The 19,290-nt window shown below is 47.4% G+C and overlaps 1 pseudogene across 1 annotated transcript; it reads left to right on the forward strand.

Moving 5' to 3' along the window:
• Positions 1-299: 299 nt before the first annotated feature.
• Positions 300-18,962, forward strand: LOC144694541 (golgin subfamily A member 7B-like; annotated as a pseudogene). The gene is made up of 5 exons (XR_013579771.1): positions 300-469; positions 5,320-5,445; positions 8,530-8,682; positions 15,863-16,035; positions 18,503-18,962. The product of XR_013579771.1 is annotated as a golgin subfamily A member 7B-like (transcript).
• Positions 18,963-19,290: the final 328 nt, after the last annotated feature.

A 19,290-nucleotide genomic window follows, 5' to 3' on the forward strand; every position in this document is an offset into this window, starting at 1 on the left:
CAAAAGCAATTAATTGTATGCCATGCACTTTGTGGACCTCTTGATCCCACGTGTCAGGAGTGAGATTAAATGCGGGTCCTTTTTTTTCCAATATGTTGGGATTTGTGTGTGACCTTTGCAAATTTTGCATCCATCGATGGCCATCACCGATTTATCCACATTGCCCATGCATGGCACAATGCAAACAACGCGCGCTTTGTGCAGAGGGCAGCGCCTGAGCTCGCGCGGTTGCTCGGGCGACCGCTTTCCGAGCTGCCAATCAATCGGTGACGTCCTCCCGGGGAGGCAGCGGCTGACAGGGAGAAGGGGGAATCCCCGGGCGGGCCCAGCCGCAGCTGTCCATCAAGGCTGGTTGCTGGGTGACGGAGTCCCCTGGAACCTGGTGCCTGTCAATCACCCGGGACGAGCAAGGGGGGGAAGGCGGCGGCCGCCGGCCCCCGGGCGTTGCAGCGCTGCGGAGATGGCCGAGGTAAGGAAGCGGGGTTTTTGCTCTTTTTTTAAAACAGCCGGTGCATTTCCCCCCCTCTTCCGTGCAACCTCCCGAGTCCAAGTCGCGGGGGGAGAATTGCACATTCATTTGCAATTGGGGGGGGGGGGGGGTGGGAGAGAGAAATAAATACCTCCCACATCGATGGCAACATCCCCGCCTATTGCATTGCTGCAAATGCAGCCGGGGGGACAAGATGTTGGTAACGGGGGGCTGATCTCACTCTTGTCCCTCTTGCATAGGGACCGAATCCAGAGCGCGGGCCTGTCTGGAACAACCCGACGTGAAACATTAATGCCCTGGTTGCATTTTATTAAATGTTGCACGTTACGAAGATAAGACCTGACGTCTGAACCGTGCATTTATCTCCCGGAGCAAAGAGCATTTATTTTTAACTATTCATTCACATGTGCAATAGGCATCGGTCACTCCCTGATTAGGCCTGGATCTCTGATGCTGTGCAGAACGTATTGAAATGGCCCTTCTTCAGGACTAATCAAATGTTTCCTCTTTTTGAGAACAAATCAAGAGCTTGTTGCTTACAAAGGACGAGAGAGAGAGAGAGAGAGAGACACTGACAGGCAAGATAACTGTTCCCAAGACTTTTCAAAGGAAAGGCCAGGTTTGCTGAAATGTGCTCCCAACAACATTCATTACCTTTGTACTCTAGCTACAGGAGCATGTGATTCCACACAGGAGTGCAGCAGAGTCAGGCTGACCAAGGAAAGGAAAAAACCCTCTGGTCCCAAAATTGCAGCCTGGCAATGACCAGCAAATAACTGCATCAGCTGGGGTGTTCCGGCTCCAAAATGTGGTGGGCAAACGCACTGCTCGGTGTTTTAATGGGTTTGTATTCATACCCCGACACAACACTTTTCTTCAGATCCCTTCCCTTTAAGTAACTCCCCGAGGGGGCGGCTTTTGTTTTTACTCTTTCCACGGGATGTGGGCGTCACTGGCAAGACTGGCATTTGCTGCCCATCCCTAATTGCCCTTGAGCTGAGTTGGCTTGCCAGGCCGTTTCAGCGAACCGTATGGACCGTGGGTCTGGAGTCACTTGTAGGCCAGACCGGGTAAGGACGGCAGATTTCCTCCCCTCAAGGGGCCTTAGTGAACCAGATGGGTTTTTTTAACGTCAATCGGCGATAGTTTCGTGGTCACCATTACTGAGGCTCGCTTCTAGTTCCAGATTTATTCACTGAATTTAAATTCCACCAGCTGCAGAGTTGGGATTTGAACCCGTGCCCACTCTCTCCCTCATACTCTGCATGAATGGCGGTTAGAATTGTTGATAAATGACGTTGTGGCCCACTGGCTTAAACTGGGGATATATCCAAGTGCAAAAAGGCTTGCAGTGGTCACAAATTCACACGGTATAAACATTGTTTTTAAAACACCGCAGGTCCATTTAGTTAACCTTTTACCCTGCTGATAGTGGTAGCCTCATGATACAACGATAAGAGAGTTGTTGATCAGTGAAGGGAAACTAGACTGAGGGAGTTGAGGACATCCACAGATTGAGATCATGAGAAGGGCGGCATAGTGATGAAGGGTGAGGCTTGGGTTCGTTCGACACAGGGAGGAAGAAGAACATGGAGCCAGAGCTTAGTGAGCGAAGACCAATAGCGCAGGACAGCGCCAAGATTGGGAGGAACGAAAACAATGTTAAAAACTGGGAACTAGCAATTGGGCAATGCCAAGTATGGGTCAGAATGTCTCCTCATAGCAGCAGGGGAACTCTGGTGGTGAATAAATAAGAGTTAGAGATGTTAAAAAGGAAAGAAAGAACTTGCATTTATGTAGCGCCTTTTGCGAGCTCAGGTTGCCCCAAAAGAGCTTTGCAGCCAATGATGTGGTCCTGAAGTGTAGCCACTGTTCTAGGGAATTGAGGCCAATTACAGCAAGATCCCACAAATGCCAATGAGATAATGACCAGATCACCTGTTTTTGCTGAGGGATAAATATCAGCCCCGGAGCACTGGGGAGAATCCCGCTTGCTCTCCTTCAGAATGGTACCACCGAATTTTTTACATCCACCTGTGAGGGCAGATGGGTCTCAGTTTAACGTCTGCTCCGGGAGACGGTACCGCCAACAGTGCAGCACTCCCCAGGTTACGTGCTCTAGTCTCTGGAGTGGGACTTGTACCCAGGACCTTCTGAGTCAGAGGTGAGAGGCCACCCACTGAGTCATATCCCGCCAACACTACAGCTAATTAAAAAAATTGATCTATTTTTGTGATCACGTTGGGTAATATTTTGGAAAGATCCAGTTGTCTAAAGACATTTTCCAGAAAAAATACACTGAATTTTCAATTAACATTTTGAATGAAGAGTAAAGACAGTTTGCATGGGAATCCAGTGGTCAAATATTAGATGGTAGTTTTTAATTTGACCACCAGTTACACATTGCACTCTGTAGAGAATGTCAGTCCCCTTCATTCATTGACATGATCTGCAAGATATAACTCTGGTTGTTTTTATTTTACAATTATAAATTGAGGGGGGTGGGGGTGGAGTGTGGGGGTTGGTGGAGCGTGGGGTAGGGGTGGTGGAGTGTTGGGTTGGGGTGGGGGTTAGGGTTGGTAGGAGGGGGACGGGTGGGGGTCGGTAGCGGGTTGGGGGGGTCAGTGGGGGGGGAGGGTGGGATGGGCCGTGAGGGTGTTAAGTGGGGGAGGGATGAGGGGGTTGTGGGGGGGGGCGGCGGTAAGGGGTGTGGGGGTCGGTGGTGGGGAGAAAGGTGTGGGGAGGGGGTGTGGGGGTAGTAAGGGGTGGGTGGGGAGAAAGGTGTGGGGAGAGTTGGAGGGGGTGTGGGGGTGGTAAGGGCTGGATTGAGAGAGGATGCGGGAGCGGTAGGGTGTGGGCCATTTTGCACATGGAGAGGTGGTGGTGTAATCACTGGACTGGTATTCCAGAGACCCAGGGTTCGAATCCCACCACAGCTAATGGGGGAATTTGAATTTGATAAAAGCCTGATGATGACCATGAAACCATTGCCGATTGTCATAAAAATCCATCTGGGTCACTAATGCCCTTTAGGGAAGGGAATCTATCATCCTTACCTGGCCTGGCCTACATGTGACTCCAGACCCACAGCAATGTGGCTGACACTCCAATAGGCAATTAGTGAGTCAGACTGATGGGCAATAAACGCTGGCCTAGCCAGCGATGCCCACTTCTCATGAACAAATTTTTTTAAAAAATCAAGATCTTGCACAACCAGGCGCCAGTAGTCTTGAGTAAAGGAACCCGTGGCTCCAACAAGTACTTATGAACCCTGCAGGTTTACTTTGGGTTTGCCGCTAGCTGTGAGAGACCAGGGCATCAGGAACTGGTGCGCAAACACCTCGCAAAACCTCAGTGTGGAAGTAACCATTTGTCCCCAACTGTCGGCTAGTTCTGCCTCCTGTTAGTTTTTGTTCAAATTCAGGTAGTTCGGCCACACATTGCCTGATCTTTTTGATGGGAGATGTGGAACTTTAGTAGGCCTCACCTGGAATACTGTATCCAGTTTGGGCGCCGCACTTTAAGAAAGATGTAAAGGCATTAGAGACAGTGCAGGTAAGGTTCCAGGGATGAAGGGCTCCAGCGACCTGGTTAGATTGGAGAAGTTGAGACTATTTTCCTTGAAGAGAAGGTTGAGAGGAAATTTGATCGAGGTGTTCAAAATCATGAGGGACCTGGACAGTGTAGATAGAGAGAAAACTGTTCCTATTGGTGGAAGGTTGGAGAAACAGAGGGCACAAATTTAAAGTAATTGGCAAAAGAAACAATGGAGACAGGGGGGAGAAACTTTTCCATGCAGAGAGTGGTTAAGATCTAGATTATGCTGCCTGAGAGTGTGGTGGATGCAAACTCAATTGAGGCGTTCAGGAGGGATTATTATCTGCAAAGGAACAATGTGTAAGGTTACGAGGAGAAGGCAGGAGAATGGCACTAGGTAAATTGCACCTTCGGAGAGCTGGCACATACATAACAGACCGAGTGGCCTGTGCTGTAACAGTTCTGCGATAAGTCTTCCCCTTTACACTCCTCCAGTTCAGTGGCCGGTTATAAAAATAATCAAAATTGAATAACTCCTCTTTACTCTTTTGAGCGACCAATTAAACTAAATTAAAGAAAACAAAGGACAAATTAAAAGAGCAACCCCTTAAAGGGACACTGCAAAAAGGAAAACTAATCTTAAAGGAAACTAACAGACATCGGGTTAAAAAATAGCTCCTCTTTACACTCCGCACACTTCCCAATATCAAGGGCTGTGAATGAGACAAGCAAACCTAATCTCCCAGATGGCAGTGGTGAAATGATGGTTTGAGGAGGGCGTGACATTCTATTCATTGTGAATATCAGTCTACACCTTGAAGAATTTGCTGCTTTTCTCGCTCTCTCTCTCTCTCGTTCGGTCTTTCTTCATCCAAACTTTCAAAACATGTGAGCAAAATACCACAGGTGCTGAACCTCTGGAAGAAGCGGAGAACTTCCGATGAAAGGTCACAGGCCTGAAACGTTAACTCGGTTTCTCTCTCTCTCTCTCTCTCTCTCCAGAGGCTGCCTGACCTGCTGAGCGTTTCCGGCACTTTCTATTTTTGTTGAGAGAGATAAATAATCCCACTTGCTGTTGGGAGATTTTGGGAAAAAGAAAAATGAGCTCTTATCGAAGAGTGTGGCGAGCTTCCGATCTAAAGTTTGCAAGGCCCCTGATATGTACTAACTGTGTCTCAGGCCCAACTTGGAGCAGGGACCCTGGTCTAAGTTACCTGTAAGCATCTGCCTGAGGGTGTGCCCTAAGGCCCTGCGTCACCTTCACTCTCTGATTTTCGTTCCCTCCCCTCCAGGTGCACAATCTTCAGGAGCTACGGCCGAGCGCCTCGTTGGCAACGAAGGTCTTCATCCAGCGAGACTACACGGATGGCATCCTGTGCCAGTTTCAAACCAAGTTCCCTCCAGAGCTGGAGAGCCGGGTACTTTTACTATTGGCGTTCTTTCCTTTGCAAATAAGAACATAAGAAATAGGAGCAGGAGTAGGCCATTCGGCCCCACCACCAGGCCTGCTCCTCCATTCAATAAGATCATGGCTGACCTGATTGGTTAACGCAGAGAACTGGACTGAGGAGCTTAGTGCTGAGCAGAAGCTGACCTACTAGGGGAAGAGAAAGAAAATTAGCACATTTCTGACTGGCCTGTTTGCGGGCACCATTACACATGCCAACCTATCTAGAGACTGATGTCTTAACGTTGGACAAGTTGCGTTCGCAGATTAACCTCAATTATTTGCCCTCCGTCTGATTGCTGGTCTGTGCTGAGGTAACTACTCACTGCAGGAGTAATCTGGGGGCAGTTGATGTCTGTGCCATGGCCCGGATTGTGGGTGCAAATCCTTGAGCGGAGAAGGTTAAGGGGTGATTTAATTGAGGTGTTTAGGATGATTAAAAGATTTGAGAAGGTAGATAAAGAGAAACTATTTCCTGTGGTGTGAGGGAGTCCAAAGCAGGGAGGGGTCATAACCTTACTACCTTGTGTAAGTGGGAGAACTCCAACCCCACCATCACACCCCCCCAGCAACTGAACAACCGACCCCACTTCCTCTAATGAGCCAGACTGACTAGTCTGTAGCCAGTAGGGGTCCTGGACCTGCCTGGCTCCGGAAATGGATTACTGAGCAGTTCAGTTCCAATTCCCCATCAACAAACATCTCCTATAGAAGCCAAAGAAAAACAAGGGGACCAGGGGAACATACCCGACTGGTAAAAGGCTACAGGGTGTTGGTATACTGGAAACGACACCGATGTGGAGAGCAGGTTAATAACTCCTTTACAGCATTTTCAAAATTGGTGGAATGGTTGTGGGACCCAAAGAGATTTTTTTTTTGGTTTGATGGACCTCAGCCCCATCTTCTCACACCGCCCTCCAACCGCAGTCCACGCCAGATTCCCCTTTCAACCCCACTTTCTCACACTATCCCTCGGTAGGTGTCCCACTCCCTATTTTCTCTCTCCCTCACGACCTTGCACACTGCCCATTTTGGGGAGTCATCGCGTTGACCGATTCCGTGACTCTCTTGCCCTTCAGGTGACTAACTTCTAACCTGTGCGCCCCGTACTGCCCCACCTCTGCACGGGTGGGTATCTCCTGGCACTTTGGCGGCATTCCTCCCATGCCTTCTGGTGATGCAAACGGTTATGTCTGGCCGTCCGACTATTCTAGGGCCCACAGCCCATCAGGTCTGAATTAATCAGACTGAAAGCAAATCGCAGACCCAACTGGCTAATTGCAACTTTCTCAGTCCTGACCAAACTAATGGATCCCTTATTGAGATCATAAACTTCAAAGGCTTGGCGTCCTTGGTTTTCCTGCCAAGTTCTGCTGCAGCCGGCCTCTGTTTAATCACCACTCTGGTCACTAATTTGCCTCGATGTTTGAGTTGGCATTGAGAATTTCACATCCGGTTGCCACTGATCCTGCCGTGTGATACTCCCCAACAAGACTTGGCACAGACTTAAAGAGAGAAGCTTTTAAAAAACCGGCTTGTTGGTTGCTCCCAAGCAGCGTTAATAAGTTTGAGAATTGTTATAAAATCCTTAGATTTGCCGAATAGTTAACTTGCTGCAGATTTTTTAATTTTATTTTCGTTTTGTTTTAAATACTTGGCGATAGGAGGCAGGAATCAAGGCTGATTTTCCTTAACTCAAAAGCTCTGAAGTTGATTAGTGGGTTCCTGGTCCAGTAACAAAACTACTCACTACCATGAAACAATGGAATGAGCCACAAATGGATTTCCTGTCCTATTATACGTTCTTATCTCTCCGCATATTGGGAACGGCAGCGTAGTGATTATGTTAATATATATTAAAGAAGGAAATGGATTTCTGGACTCAAAAACGGTGGCAAGGGGTATGGGGAGAGGGTGGCAGTACGGTGTTGAGATAGAGGATCAGCCATGATCATATTGAATGGCGGAGCAGGCTCAAAGGGCCGAATGGCCTACTCCTGCTCCTATTGTTCTATGTTTCTGTGTTAAGGGGCAAACAATCTAGAGGATCAGACAAGTGAAAGAGAGACATAAGTTAAAATTCCATCGGGGCAGCTGGGGGAATTTAAATCCAGTCCATTAAATAAATCTGCCTACAAGAAGCTAGTAATAGTGACTGTAAAACTACCGGATTATCGGAAAATTCCATCTGCCTTTGCTAATGGCCTGTGGGGAAGGAAACCTGCTCTCCTTATCCAGTCCAATGTTTATGTGACTCCAGACCGTAGCAATGTGTTTGACTCTTAATTACCCGCTGAAGTGGCCTAACAATCCACCCCAGCTGTATTCAGGAAGGTGGCCAGCTGCTCAAAGGGCAATTATGTCTGGGCAATAAATCCTGTCAGTGAATTAAAAACAGTCTGAGATGCAGATAAGAGAAGCTACATAAACTCATGCACATAAATCTGTCCTCTGCAGGCAAAAGGTACACGTCCAAGCATTGAGCCTTTTTCGAATTAAACAAAAGCACGGGGGACAATAGTTCCCTGATGCATTCTCCAGGTCCAGTCAAAGCCAATTGATCAGCAGCCTTTTCTCCTGCGGCATAAATTGTTGCTCCCTTTGAAATTTGGAATTCTTGCATTTGTCCTGATGAGTGCACGATGAAAAGTTCGACATTCACGGCTCTTCATTCAGCAATAGATACAGAACCTTAAGAAAAAGCTGTTAACGCAGAGCTTCCTCTCCGTCACTGAGAGTTTTCACCCAGTAGCATGCTCTCTCAGGTCAGGGTGACGTTTTGGAGCTGTGTGTTTTGGTGCTTTCTGCCAGTTCTGCTACTACAGAGGCTGAGACCCCCCATTCCATTAGCAGTGAATATCACTGAACATCCTCCATACGCAACAGGTCGGAGAGTGAAAGGAGAAATCGGACAAAGAAATTGCACAACTCTTGCTGATTCTCACTGGGAGTGTCTGAGGAGTGGACCTCCATCCTGTTCTCTGAACTGTAGGAGACCGTGGATGTGGGTTATTGAAGCCGCCAAACTATCTGTTCCTATTTCTTTACATTTCAGGTTGAAAGACACTACTTTGAAGAAACGGTGAAGACCTTAAACAATTATTATGCTGAGGCAGAGAAAATTGGGGGAACATCCTACTTTGAAGGCTGCCTGGCTTGCATTACTGCCTACGTCATCTTCATATGTATGGAGACCCGATATGAAAAGGTATCATTGGAATGCCAAGAGGCTTCAATTCATTCTACACAGAGGTTGTGGCTCAGCAACTAAACTTGTGGCAGTAGCGAATCAGGGCTGCTTTGCGTTAGATGCTGGCCTTTCAACTCTTCGGCATGGTTTCATGCCCAGCCCAGTGTCCCCTGTTGGTCGTTAGACTCCATTATCGATTAGTCTTTCTTGAGTTTCTAATAAAAGGGCATGTCCCCAGTTTGACACTGGCGAGGCTGCAGGATGTGAGCTGATGTGAGCAGTGTGACAGTGCAGGGCCATCAGAGAAGACATAGGCCATTTTGCCCCACAAGCATGTCTCACGAGGATATGTCACATGGGGGCACTCTTGAGGTGCGGTTGAGGTATTTTGGGACTGTGCAGAGGGAGCTTAGTTCCGCATTTTGCTGTGTTGCACCTGACCTATACCCTTGGTACTAGCACTGGGCCTCCAGATGGGATATAGCTTTATTCCCAGAACTAATGTTCCTTCATTGAATCATAGACTTTTTAGAATGCAGAACAAAGTCATTCAGTCAACTGTGCCCATGCCAACCCCTCGAAAGAGCAAAGTAAAAGCGCTTACAGTTTAGGATTGATGTAAAATGAGATCTGCAAAAAAAATACGAACGCTTATTGAGAGGTCTAAATGGCTGACATGGTGAAACCTCAAGAGGCGCTCTGAAATGTCGGACAATCACAAACTATGCACTGCGCACAGCCTTCACTGTATCTTTTGCACCTTAGGCCTGTGCCTGGAACGTTCACTGAGCCTGGATCACTGGCATCCCCCCCACTTGCAGCTTGATTCCTCTCTATTTCCAGAATTCGTATGAGGTCGCTGTACACTGGTCAGCGTGAGGCAGCAGTGGGTTTTGTAAAATGAAACACCATTTGTGGAATGGCAAGCTATATACCCAGCATCCATAGGGGCAGGGAAACCTCTCTATCTCGGGGATTGCTTGCTTGTTCAGGGGTAGAGAGGTTTCTCTGCCGCTGTGGATACTGGGTGAGGAAGTCCCCATCTTACTGAAATTAGTTAAAGTACATACAATGAGCATTTTGAACACAAGGGCACCTGCAATAGAAGGACAGCTGAGACCCATACCTAAGGTACCTGGAATGACCTGGTTAAAGGCAAAATACTGCAGATGCTGGAAATCTGAACCAAAAACAAAAAATGCTGGAAAAACTCAGCTTTTGTATTTGTTTTTGTTTTGGAATGACCTGGTGTTGTGTCTGGCAGTTCGGACACATTAGTTTTTCAGCCTGTTAGCCAAGCTCTTCCAGACTGACCTAATATCTCGTTTACACGGCTGACATCTCCATTGTTTGGAGTAGGTTGCCAGTGGTCAAGCCATTGGTACTACTGGTATTGCCTTTAGAACTGGATTGGGGTTGCGTCTTTGATCCCTGGTACAGGATTCTGATCCTGCCTTGGGCCTAGGTGGAGAGATGGTTAAACATTCCCTCAGGTCCTTTCTTCCGCATCCCTCACAAAGAGACGGGGAAGGAGGGTTACCCATCCAGGACAGGTTACGGTGTAACACAGGAAACTAGGCTGAGAGCCTTGCGTTCTTAGCTGACAGTGGTATGTGACAGAGGAGAAGACCTGGAGGCACAAACAGGCGCTTGGTAGCTGTCGCCCAGTTGCGACTGCGCATCATCTTGTGGCCCTGCAATGTCACCAGGATCCTTTGTGACAGATTAAAAAGGAGTGCGTTAATGCAGGAAACAAGACACTTAAGAAACTTGTGCTATCTGGTGGTCGCAGCTGAGTGGCTCCTCATTGCTGGTATCCTTGGAACTGTTTCAGTTACTTTAATGAAGTTACTGGATGAGGCCTGCTGCCGCACTGTGGCCTACTCTAGGCAACAAGGGGCCGGGCAATGGGTGTAAAGTTGCCCATTTGACCCCTTTTACAGCATCTCGGCTTACTCTCAAAAACAGATGGCCATTGTTGAAGGCAATACGATCTGCATGAGAACCTTCCTTTTCTTTTATTCCCCTTATTCTGAAAAGTAAAGTTTTAATTCCAGAACAAAGCCAAATGTGATACAGGTCAGTCAGGGAGAGCCTGGCTGAGAGGATGAAAAATTAAAGGGAGCCGAGATGTAGTTTTGTTTCCCATATGATGAATATAATTGATATGTTGTATTGCCGAAATTTTAGAACAATTAGGTGTTTTTTTTTGGAAAAGGTGAGTGGAGTCCTGAGAACAGTGGGGTGTTGATGGTTAAAAACTTGCTTAGAATTTGCAGCACAGAAATGGGCCTTTTGACCCACAGGCTCACGCTGGTGTTAATGATCCACACAAGCCTCCTCCCACTCTACTCCATCTCACCCCATCAACAGGTTCTTCTGAGACATTCGTTGCTGGGTGAAAAATGTCCCTGTGGGGTCTTCATTCAGGTTCCAGGCGGGAGGGTTTCCTTTGGCACGTTATTTTTGTTTTTTTACTGATTTCAGTACCAGTGCATCAATAGGATCCTCACCAGAATGTGGAGGTGCGCTTGTACAAGTTGGTGCATCAGTGAATGGGGGATGATAGAAGGTGTCCTCGGCAGTGCTATCAAGTAGCACTGACTTGACAATAACCTCCTCACTGACTCTCAGTTTGGGTTAAGCCAGGGCCACTCAGCTCCTGACCATATTACAGCCTTAATCCAAACATGTACAAAAGAGCTGAACTTGAGAGGTGAGGTGAGAGCAACTGCCCTTGACATCAAGGCAGCATTTGACTGAGTGTGGCATCAATGTAAGGTCAGAAGTGGGGATGTTTGCTGATGATTGCTCAATGTTCACCATTCATGATTCCTCAGATACTGAAGCAGTCCATGTTTAAATGCAGCAAGACCTGGACAATATCCAGGCTTGGGCTGACGAGTGGCAAGTAACATTCGTGCCTCACAGGCAACGACCATCTCCAACAAGAGAGAATCCAACCACCTCCCCATGACATCCAATAGCATTACCATCGCCGAATCCCCCACTATCATTATAAATGATTTGGATGTGGGGACCAATTTTAATATTTGTAAATTTGCTGATGACGCCAAACTGGGTGGGAAGGTAAACTGAGGATGTTGTAAAGAAGCTTCAAGAGGTTTTGGACAGGCTAAGTGAATGAGCTGGAGCATGGCAGATGGAATATAATGTGAATACGTGTGAAGTTATTCATTTTGGTAGAAAAAGCAGAAAGGCAGAATATTTCTGAAATGGTGAGAGGTTGGGAAGTGTGGGTGTCCAAAGGGACCTAGGTGTCCTTGTTCATGAGTCACTAAAAGTTAGCATGCAGGTGAAGCGAGAAATTAGGAAAACAAATGGTGTGTTGGTCTTCATCACGAGGGGATTTGAGAACAGGAGTAAGGATGTCTTGCTGCAATTGTATAGAGCCTTGGTGAGACCTCACCTGGGGCATTGTGCACAGTTTTTGTCTCCTTATCTAAGGAAGGATTTGCTAATTTATAGAGGGAGTGCAACGGAGGTTCACCAGATTAATCCCTGGGATGGCGGGATTGTCGTATCAGGAAAGATTGGGGAAACTGGGCCTGTATTCCCTAGAATTTCGAAGAATGAAGGGTGACCTCATTGAAACTTACAAAATTCTTACAGGGTGGATGTAGATCAGATGTTTCCCCAGGCTGGTGAGCCTAAAACCAGGGGACGTAATCTCAGGATAAGAGGTAGGCCATTTAGGACTGAGATGAGGAGGAATTTCTTCACTCAGAGGGTGGTGAATCTTTGGAATTCTCTACCCCAGCGAGCTGTGGAAGCTCAATCATTGAGCATGTTCAAGACAGAAATTGATAGATTTCTGGATACTAATTGAATCAAGGGATATGGAGATAGTGCAGGAAAGTGGCACTGAGGTAGAAGATCAGCCGTGATCTACTTTAATGACGGTGCAGGCTCAATGGCTGAATGGCCTACTCCAGTTCCTTTGTTCCCCCACTATCAACATCCTGAGGGCTACCATTGACCGGGAACTGAGCTAGACCAGCCATATAAATACTGGGTGGAATTTTCCATTCTGGGGCTAAATCCTGTTGCAGGAGTGGGAAACGGGAGTGTTCCTGACCTCCTGACTCCCCAAAGCCTGTCCACCATCTACAAGACACAAGTCAGGAGTGTGATGGAATGCTCCCCACTTGCCTGGATGAGTGCAGCTCCCACAACGCTCAAGAAGCTTGACACCGTCCAGGACAAAGCAGCCCCCTTGATTGGCAGCCCATCCACCACCCTCAACATCCACTCCCTCCAACACCCACTCCCTCCAGTCGTAGCAATGTGTACCATCCACAAGATGCACTGTAGCAACTCACCAAGGCTCCTTTGACAGCGCTTTCCAAACCCACAATCTCTACCAACTAGAAGGACAAGGGCAGCAGACACATGGGAACACCACCTAGGAAGTTCCCCTCCAAGTGACTCACCATCCTGACTGGGAAATATATTACCGTTCCTTCACTGTTGCTGGGTCAAAATCTTGGAACTCCCTCCCTAACAGCACTGTGGGTGTACCTACACCACATGGACTGCAGTGGTTCAAGAAGGCAGCTAACCACCACCTCAAGGGCAATTAGGGATGAACAATAAATGCTGGTCTAGCCAGCGACGCCCACATCCCATGAAAGAGTAAGAAGAATTAGTGAACTACCAGATTCCAAAATGGATACAATACAATACGTTGGACCATCTAATGAGCAACTCAAGCATAGGTTTTCCAAATTGGTCGCGTTGAATGTGAAGTTCCCATTTTCAACATTCTACATTGGCTGTCTATCCGTCAGTGTCTCAATTTAAAATTCTCATTCCTTGTGTTCAAATCCCTCCATGCTTTTGCTCATCTCTGTAACCTCCTCCAGCCCTTCAAGAACTCTGCGTTTCTCCAATTCTGGCCTCTTGTGCTTTTCCCCCTTCCATCGCCCCACCATTGGTGGCCGTGCCTTCAGGTGCCTAGCTCCTAAACTCTGGAATTCCCTCCCTCCACCTCTCCTTTTTAGGCCAATCCTTCAAATTTACCCCTTTGCACTGACATTTTAGTAACTTGTCCAAATGCCTCCCTTCTTTGGCTCAGTCTGATTCTTGCCGGATTAAGTTTCTGTGAAGGGCCTTATAATGTTTTGCTATGTTAATGCAAGTTATTATTTTAGACAGGGAATCAGATGAAGTATTGAAACATTGAATTTATCTTTGCAAAATGCTTGGAGTGTTTGGCACAAGTTTCTGCTCTTTGATTAAAAATTGTATCATCTTATTTTTCTTCTTTCTAATGCTTTAGTTACCAAAATCACAGCTGTTCAGCCATCAAGTTGTCATAATGTTTTCTTGGAAGGTAACTTCTGTGTAACCAGTGATGAATGGTTGCCGCAGCGATTAATGTAAAATGATAATTAGCATGTTATAAATGGACCACACCCCCTCTTGTTCTGTGCTGGAGGCAACACACATCCCCCTGCTTCCCTGATGGTTCACTGTTGAGTTGGGAGTTTTTGTGGTTTTTGCCTTGCTTTGCTCCGTCTGGGAGTAAGTGGTTTGCCTTACTTGGAGACCTGGGTGAAGGCCCAACTCCAGAACACCCACAACAACAACAACTTACATTTATATAGCACCTTTAAAATGTAATAAAACGCCCCTCGGTGCTTTGTAGGAACCTGATAAAACAAAGTATGACACCGAGCCGCCCAGTAAGGAGATATCAGGTCAGATGGCCAGTGTTAGGTTTTAAGAAGCACCATAAAGACAAAAAGCAATGTAGAGAGGCTTAGGGAGAGAATTCCACAGCTCAGGGCCCAGGCAACTGAAGGCATGGCCGCCAATGATGGCGTGATTAAAATCATGGATGCTCGACTGGCCAGAATTAGAGGGGCGCCGGTACTTTGGAGGGCTGGAGGAGATTACAGCGATAGGGACTGATGAGGCCATGGTGGGATTTGAAAATGAGGACGAGAATTTTAACACCAAGGCGTTGCTTGGCCAGGAGCCGGTGTGGGTCAGCGAGACGCAGGGGTGATTGTTGAACGGGACTTCAGGTTAAGACGCAGGCAGCGGAGATTTGGTTGACCTCAAGCTTACCAGGGAAAGAAGGTGGGAGACTGAACAGTAGGAGACAAGACAAATCAAGGAGTCATAGTTGAGCGACAATAAGGCTGGAATTTTCCGGCCCCGCACTCCGGCGGGATCTTCGGGTTCCCTTCGGAAGTCGACGGACATTTGAATGGCTGACCACATCAGCCGCGAGGAGTGGGGGGGAACCCGCCCTACCCTGGCTGAGCTGGAAAATTCTGGCCTAAGCTTTTTACAACAAACCCTGTAGCTAATTTGATCCTGAGCTTGAGTTTTAAAAGCCTCGCAGTTTGCGACTAAAGACAAACTGGCGACGAGGCCAGTACTCGGAAGGTAGCTCTGATTGAAGAAAGGGCTTGGTCCATTTTGATTTTCATCCTTCTAACTGTGCCAGCTGCCCACTACAGCATCTCCGCTTTGCCCACCCTTCCAGCACTTGCCAGCATTGCCCATATTCCAAAAAATATATATACTTTTAAATAAATGGCCTGTGGCTCCTCTGCCAGCTCTCTTTGAAAGAGCAGAGAATTGGTTCCAATCCCCTGGATTTCCCCTCCCCACAAAAATCCTGCAAGTGTTTTCAAATATTTATCTAATTCCCATTTTGAAAGTTATTCTTGAATTTGCTTCCAGATCACAATGACACGCTAAGTGTATCAAAGAAAGGATGTCTTCTCACATTGTCTCAGGCGCTCCCCTACATGCAGGCCCGAAACTCTTGTGTTGACTGTACTTTTAATTGCCACTGTGGGCCCAGCGTTACCTCCACATAAAACAAAAACAGAATTAGCTGGAAAAACTCAGCAGGTCTGGCAGCATCGGCGGAGAAGAAAAGAGTTGACGTTTCGAGTCCTCATGACCCTTCAACAGAAGGGTCATGAGGACTCGAAACGTCGACTCTTTTCTTCTCCACCGATGCTGCCAGACCTGCTGAGTTTTTCCAGCTAATTCTGTTTTTGTTTTGGATTTCCAGCATCCGCAGTTTTTTGTTTTTACCCCCACATAGTTCACTGGCAAATGTTTAACTGAACAGAACTGGAGTGTGGGCGGCTGCACCAGTGCTGCTGGAGTTACTGGATACTTGCTTCTCTGTTGTCTGTTCTCTTCTTAGGTTTTGAAGAAGATTTCTAAATACATTCAGGAACAGAATGAGAAGATCTACGCCCCCCGAGGATTGTTGGTCACAGATCCTATCGAGCGTGGGCTGCGAGTTGTACCCTTTCACAGGTCTCTTTCGGGTTTGGTTCCGTGGGGCAAATCCAACTCCTGATGGCGCCTCGACAGGTGGGACCGTGCGTTGATAGATTGACAAGAGACAGGCCATTGGGCTCATCTGGTCTAGGCCGGTATTTATGCTTCTGTTGTACTTTATCTAACCCAGCGCTTCTCAGATTTCTTTCCGACGTGACCCCATTTTAATGCCTTAAACTTTACGTGACCCCAGAGTGAAAATTGTGGAGGGGTGGGGAGAAGGTTGGAGAGTTGTTGAGTGGGTTTGTGAGGGGGGTTGGGGGAGGGAGGGTTGGTTTAAAACAGCTGGGTTTGCCCTGAGGAGAAAAGCAAAGACCCACCTTTCCAAAGGCTGTGGTTGTCAGAGAAAAGACGAGCAAGCCCCACGCCCACCCACAGGGTAAAAAAAGAACATTTGAAAGGGCAGTGGCGCAATCGAAACTCAGTCCGAGCACCGTGGCTGCCTCGGAACTCTCAACCCCAAATCTCATCCCGTGACCCCACTGGGGGTCGTGACCCACAGTGTGAAACACCTGACCTAACTCCCCATCAGCATACCCTTCTATTACCTTTCTCCCCTCTATGTTTCCCTTCGAATGGATCGGCACTATTCAGCTTAACCGCCCACCGTGACAGCGAGTTCCACATTCTAACCACACTCCGGGTGGAGAAGATTCCCCCGAATCCCCTTTTGGACTCGGGGCGGGATTCTCCGCACCCGCCCGCTGCTGCGATCTTCCGGTCCCGCCACAAGTCATTGGACTTCCGGCTGGTGGGGGGGGGGGGGGGGGTGGAAAATCCCGGCCTTAGTCACAACCTTAAGAAATTGATGATCCCTGGTTTTGGACTCCTCCACAAGTTGGAACATCTTCTCTGTACCGACCCTATCAAACACCTCCAGTCTCTTAAAAGAAAACTGGATATCGCGGCATCAGTGAAGGTGAGAAAACATTTTTACAAGGATAGCACCGGAAGTTAGAAGGTATAACTGTCAGAAAGGCTGAACGGGCTGGAGCTCTTTTCCCTAGAACGGAGAAGACTGACGGGTAACTGGAGCTTCAAGGGAATGAAAGAGTCGAATAGGGTAGATGTAGGGAAGATGTTTGCACTTGTTAGGCAAGACCATAAATATAAGATAAGTCACTAATAAACCCAGTCGGGACTCTGGGAGAAACCTCTTTACCCAGTGAATGTAGAAACCTGTCGCTCTCAGTCATGAACTTACTCAACGACTGAGCTTCCACAGGGGCAGAGGATTCTAAAGATTCGCCACCCTCTGACTGAAGAAATTCCGCCTCACCTCAGTCCTAAATGCCTTCCCCGTTATTCCGAGACTGTGTCCCCTGGCTGTATCTCCATTTCACCAACACCCTGGGCTGAATTTTACAACAGGGGGGATTTTACGTTCCCGCTGTTATCAATGGCATTTATATAACGGCCCCGTCTTCGCCGAAACGGGGCCCTAAAATTCTGACCCCTGAGTTTACATTTTAGGACCATGCTGTGTTTCTGGGTCATCCGCCCTCTGTCAGTCACATTAACAGTTTACACACTGACCCCCTTTGTTGCTTCATAAGGAGTTAGTCACATCCCATGCGGACCACTGCAAATATCACCTAACCATTAGGGAGGAAGCTAATATCCTTGAGAGGGAAAGAGGTGAGTGACAGAGGTTGATCCGGAGTGTCAGGATTTAAAACATGAGGTGCGATTAATGAGGCGTGTCTTGAGGGATCAGTGTTGGCCAGGGCACTGGGCAGAATCTTGAAGTTTGTGTGTAGTTTGAGTTTACGGAGCTGCACTAGTGGAACTGGAGTCATTGAATACAAAGGGAGTCCCTTGGAAAGCGATTAAGTGACGTGTGGAGAAAGAGGGCGCGGTTGTGAACCCATCGACAGGGGATTGGTTTTCTGGATCGGGAGATTCTTATTTATCAAATGGCTAAGGAAAAATAACCCAGAAAGCGGGCTATTGATTAAAAATGTACAGGTAGATAGAATCCGCTCCTGGCTGGTCAAGAGAGTAGTTTCTCAAGATGCAAGATGTTTGTCTACATAGCAGCTTACACGTCCAACTGCACCCCTGACGGTGCAGCATTCCCTCAGCATTGCGCTAAAGTGTCCGCCTAGACCTTGTGCTCAAGTCTCCGGAGTGGGACTGGAGATTGGTGAAAGGCCCTAAATAAATATAAAATCTTTCTTTCTTCATCACAGAATGATACTGCACAGGAGGAAGCCAGTAAGCCCATTGTGCATGTGTCAGTTCTTTGGAAGAGCCATCCAATTAGTTCCACCCCCCCCACCCCTGCTCTTTCCCCATAACTTTACATATTTTTGTATTTTAGGTACTTATCCAATTCCCTTTATTGTTGAGCCTAAAGGTTTAACCCAGTACCCCGTGCTTTTGTAATCTGCCCCTCTTCGCTAATAAAGCTAAGGATCCTATGTGACTGTTTGCAGCCTTCTCAAGTTGTCCTTCACTCTGCGTCATGGCCTGTTTCCCTTAACCCGCTTCACTCCAGATTGAGATCGCAATCTACGAGGACAGATGCAGCAGCGGGAGCAGCAGTAGCGGCAGTGGGAGTAGCACAAGCAGCTGCAGCCGAGGCTGACGTCAGAGAGTGAGGCGGCCTTCGCAAAAAAAAAAAACTAGAGCTCGTTTTCTCTTTCTTAAAAACAAAAACCCATTTCTTTTGCAATAATGACATTTAACAACTTTATTGTATTTGAAACCATTTCTGTATCACGGGTTCAGCCTGTCACCATCTGCCTTGGGCTTTGAAGGAAGAAAACACAAGGCAAGTGAACAAAGATTATTGATACCGTCCTGTTGAATAAGAGACTTTGATTTAACCCAGAATGGAATGTCGGAGATGACCGTGCATTAAGAGTGTTTGTAATGTAAATATTGTTGCGTTAACAATAACTGGATCTCTCTGACTGTGCTGATCCCAACAGACACTGCGACAGTTGTCCATTTCTTACCCCACCTCCCCCCGCCCCCACTTCTGCTTTTAGATCTAAACAGGATTAAATCCAATCGAGGTTGCACTCCTAATCCCAATGCCAACTGGAAAGCCAAGTTGCCAACTCTTGACAGGTTTCATGACATGACTCCTGGCTCCAATCGGTTACGCAGCCCTTTTTAATCTAGTTCCAATACTTTTATGACACAAATGTTCCAAGAACATTTTTTTTAAAACACTGTTATTTTTTGCATGCCAACTCCTATTTGGCTGCTGGAGGCTGCGCGTAGCATCCGTTTCCAATGGCCAGAGAGTCCAGGCTGTTCCTTGGGGAGTTAGAAACC

The sequence above is a fragment of the Cetorhinus maximus genome, chromosome 20 (assembly GCF_964194155.1).
Source record: "Cetorhinus maximus chromosome 20, sCetMax3.hap1.1, whole genome shotgun sequence".
Lineage (NCBI taxonomy): Eukaryota > Metazoa > Chordata > Chondrichthyes > Lamniformes > Cetorhinidae > Cetorhinus > Cetorhinus maximus.